Source organism: Liolophura sinensis, chromosome 12 (assembly GCF_032854445.1).
Source record: "Liolophura sinensis isolate JHLJ2023 chromosome 12, CUHK_Ljap_v2, whole genome shotgun sequence".
Classification (NCBI taxonomy): domain Eukaryota; kingdom Metazoa; phylum Mollusca; class Polyplacophora; order Chitonida; family Chitonidae; genus Liolophura; species Liolophura sinensis.
The window spans coordinates 16,144,792-16,149,883 of NC_088306.1; positions in this window are offsets into that span (position 1 = coordinate 16,144,792).

Genomic DNA, 5,092 nt, shown 5'->3' on the forward strand with positions numbered 1-5,092 from the left:
ACTAACCATATCTGCTGTGTATTTATAGTCTGTCTTAAAGTGTTCATTTATATGTCTAACCACACACGGTGTGTATTTATATTTGGCCATGGTAATGGCTAAAGCGTCATTAATGTGACTAACCACATATGCTGTGTATTTATAGTCTGTCTTAAAGTGTTCATTAATATGTCTAACCACACACGGTGTGTATTTGTATTTGGCCATGGTAATGGCTAAAGCGTCATTAATGTGACTAACCACATATGCTGTGTATTTATAGTCTGTTTTAAAGTGTCATTAATATGTCTAACCACGTATAAGCGTGTATTTATAGTCGACCTTGGTAAGGGTTAAAGTGATATTAATGTGACTACGCACTTATGCTGTGTATTTATGGTCAATTTTGGTAAGGGTTAAAGTCTTCTTATTGTGTCTAACCACATTTCCTATGTATTTATAGTCAATCTTGGTAAGAGTTAAAGTGTTATTAATCTGACTAACCACATTTGCTGTTTAATTGTGGTATTTATAGCCGGTCTTCGCAAGGGTTAAAGTGTCATTAATGTGGCTAACCTTACATCCTGTGTATTTATAGTCGCTCTTCGTAAGGGTTAAACTGTCAATAATGTGACTAACCACATTTGCTGTGTATTTATAGCCGGTCTTGGTAAGGGTTAAAGTGTCATTAATATGACCAGCCAAATTTGCTGTGTATTTATAGTCGGTCTTGCTAAGGGTTAAAGTAATATTAATCTGATTAACCACATTTGCTGTATATTTATAGCCGGTTTTGGTAAGGGTTAAAGTGCAATGGTGTTAACACTGTTATTCAATTTTCACGCTATGTAGCACACTTTGTTTGTAGATTCTATACCTCCGCATAAATCTTTATAATAGGCGAACTATTCTGTGCCTAGTTCTGTGCGTGGTTATATGTACTGGGCTGACCTACCGTTCTTCAGTTCAAAAGTGTACTGAAAATATATCAGGAGTCCGTTTTAATACCGGTGTCGTATTCATTCTAAACACAAAATGTGTGTTATAGCTGTGTCGTATTCATTGTAGACACGAAATGTGTGTTATAGTGACCTCGTGTTGGTTCTATGCACGATTTGTGTGTTATATTTATTTACTTGTTTGATTTTACACCGTACTCAGGAATACATGTATTTCCGTTATACGACGGTGGCCAGCATTTTGGTGAGAGGAAACCTGGCACAGCCCAGGGAAACCCACGACCATCCGCAGGTTGCTGACAGATCTTACCACGTACGGCCGGGGAGGAAGCCGGCATGAAATGTGTGTTATAGCGGTATCCTATTCATTCCAGGAACAAAATGTGTGTTATAGCAGCGTCGAATTTATTTAAACACGAAATGTGTGTTACAACGGCGTCGGATTCATTCTACACGCCAAATGTGTGTTTTAGTGGCCCTGACGAACATCTCCTTGGAGTCGACATGTATCCGACTCTTGAGGGAGGGGGGGGAGGGGCGGAGGGGGAAGGGTATTGTGGTGGAAATAATGGAAGTGTACGAGGCTTCATCTTCCAGTGTTTCTCTGAAATTTACCACTGTAGTTGTTGGATTCTGTGCTTGGGGTTTAGCGTCGTACTCAACAATTTTTGACGACGAACGAATCTTTAGGGTGCATGTACGTGTAATGTGCCTCCTTGTTGCAGAACGGCTTTCCACCGCTCACCCGCAAAATGCTGCTTCACTGAGACGACTTAGCGAAGGCAAGTAAGCCGCCCCGCCCGAGCCATTATCCTGATACGGGTCAACCAGTCTTTGCACTATCCTCTTCATGCTGAACGCTAAGCGAGGAAGATACAACTTCCTCTTCTAAAGTCTTAGGTGTGACTCGATCAAGGATTGATCCAGGGTCTACCGGTCCCGAAGCGGACGCTCTACCAACTGTGCTGTGCTTATGTATGAGCTTTATAACTTCATAACTTCGTTCTTGAACATATATAAATAGGATAAATGATTGGAAGGAGGAGCTCTCACCTTAAATTCAGATCTATTTTAACTGTTGTACAATTTATACCCAGGTTTAATAAAGAAGAAGATAAAAGTATTCTTCATGTGACAAATAATTGATATATTCTAGCCATTTTTGATTTTAAATTTGACACACGTAAGGAGACGGAAATAATATTTCTGTGCTTTAAAACCAGTGCTTGAAACAGATACCATGCAGTTTGACAGAAGTCAAAGTTTCTATTGCAAGCATATCAGAATTAACTTACTGTTAATCAGTGGCATATCTGTGTGCTCCAAACGACAGGTAAAGGCTCGTTATCTTAATTCCTTTTCGAAAAGGGTGTCTATGCAGATTAGGAATGCCTGTGGACTTGGAATGGTTGGGAAGTTCTTTGACAGAAGGCGCTCGGCAACGGATGGTTTGGCCATGAGTGGTGCCAGTTTGGGGGTCATCATTTTCACGCCAATCCTCCGATGGTTATTGGATACGTACACGTACAACGGAGCAGCGCTGATCGTGGCAGCGATGTCACTAAATTCAGTCGTATGTGGAGCCGTAATGAGACCGATAGAAATTCCACGAAGGAGTAAACCGGGTTCTGGTGATCGACGTGTGAAAGGCCAATGATGCATCGGAAAGAAATCTCTCTGGTTCCGTGAGAGATACAATGGCTATTGCCGGTGATGTCGTCATCGTGACGTAATCGGCTTCAACATTCAAACAAAGTGTTTCCGAAAGTCAAGATTTGCTACAAGAGCCCACGATGTCTAGCTCTACCCGGAACATCTCGTACTCAAATGATGTATATGTTTGGGAAATGAAAACAGACTGACTCTCCCCACATGGCAGGAACAGGCAGTCAATGCAATGAATTTTTCGTATTTTACAGAAATCCTTCGGGACAGCTTCGGGAACTCAATGTTCCCTTCCAAGTCATAGGAGCCTTTTAGATAGGTGGAAGACTGGATCTAATGACGACGGGCACCCTGGAGTGGTGTCAACAAAGGGGGAGAGACATCTGTACAGTGTAAATCAGTTAGAAAAAAATAAACATGATATGTGAATGGTTCACGCTTCCCAGTATTTCAGGCATAGAAGCTAGTGACTGGGTTAGCCTAAAACTGTCAATTACGGCCTAGAGCTCATGTCCGCTCACTGTCACCGCTAGGCAACCACGTACAAGTCTGCTAAACCATAAACTACCCAAAAGCTCATGTTCCGCTCACTGCCACCGCTAAACAACTAAGACCATGAACTCCTCAAAAGCTCATGTTCCGCTCCCTGGCACCGCTAGACAACCACGTGCAAGTCTGCTAAACCATGAACTACTCAAAAAGTCATGTTCCGTTCCCTGCCACCGCTAGACAACCACGCACAAGTCTGCTAAGACCATGAACTGCTCAAAATCTCTTGTCCGGTCACTGTCACCGCTAGACAAACTCGTACAGGTCTGCAAACAATGAAATCCTCAAAAGCTCATGTTAAGCTCACTGCTACCGATAGTCAACGATGAACAAGTCTGCTAAACCATGAACTCCTAAAAAGCTCATGTCCTTCGACCATGATGTCACGTGAAATTAGATTTTGAACTCCAGGTAGTGGGACTTCGCCTATTAAAGTATGTAGTGTGTAGGTTATGTCACGACGGTCAAATATTTTCTAGACAACAGAATGTATAAAAAGCATGATATTAGTCTTTGAGAGTCTCAGAAACGTAGAGAGATCTCAAATACAGTCGATGCTTTTCAGCTTAAAGGTAGAATATATAACATTTAACAGTTTGCCAAAGCTCTCTGTTGTATTTAATTAGGGTCAGGATTTACACCCGTATGGATTTTAAAAAATGTATAATGTTTATCCTGGGATTCCAAACATGTTTACAAAATAAAAAGCTCTATTAAAGATAGGTCTTAAACTACCTTATGCCACTTTAACTTCGATACTATTCATTAGCCATTTCCTGAGATCCCACCTTAACCACAGCTTACTCATACAAACGCACCTCCTAAATGGGAGAATGACCTCAAGGGAGGTCAGTACTGTCAAGTTGCCCTGTTCTCGTTTGTGCTGGAATACAATATAAAAGACATACAGCATAGAAACTAAAACCGGAGCAGTGAAGACCATGTGGTGCTTGACAGATGATCATATGTATTACCGCTGAAACCCGGCCCAGCTCATGGTGGCTTCCTCTCCGGCCGTACATGGGAAGGTCTGTCAACAACGTGCGGATGGTCGTGGCTTTCACCCGGGCTCTGACCGGTTTCCTCCCACCATAATGCTGGCCGCCGTCGTATAAGTGAAATATTCTTGAGTACGGCGTAAAACACCAATCAAATAAATAAATAAAATCTGGGCCTTTTGTTAATTTACTTTATTTACGGGTTTTATTCTGACTGCTTATTCTAAACGCCTTCATTCTAAGCTTCCCAAAGTTTACATTGAGTACAGTTCTGTAACTGTAATCAGAGCAAAAATGGACGGAGTGTCCAGGATCCCTGGCACCTCTAGACCTACTTCATCGTTGTGTCTAATTCCGCTTAGCCCAGGGCTCGGGCTGTAGATTCATCGGGTTGAATCAGACCGCCATTATGGATATATGAACAGTTGTAATGTGCAACTGGGATACGTTGTTAAATCATCGACTTGTCGGATGCTTCTTTCCATAACCACTGAAAACTGTTGAGGCGTTCTTCCGCCTGAAACCGCCTTAATCTCTCACTCAGTATATTTTCTTAGTTCTTTGGTCGTCGTCATATGACTGAAAAATTGTTGAGTACGACGTTAAACCCCAAGCACTCACTCACTCACTTAGTTCTTTGGTGGTTTGTGTTAAACGTCGTTTTAGAAATTGGCCTTGCGATTATTGACCCACAACGACCATTCTGGTTGACAGGTGGTATATGAATGTCTGTTTGTGCAATTTCAGTTTCGAGTTTTTATCAAACAGGATGACATTCGATACAACGATTTCATTTATTTATTTGATTTGATTGGTGTTTTACACCGTACTCAAGAATATTTCACTTTAAAAGAAATTTAAGAGGAAATCCGTTAGTGGTCTAAACTGTCCGCCGAACGTGGTAACATGTAAATCAGGCAGCGCAAAGATTCCCACAATGCA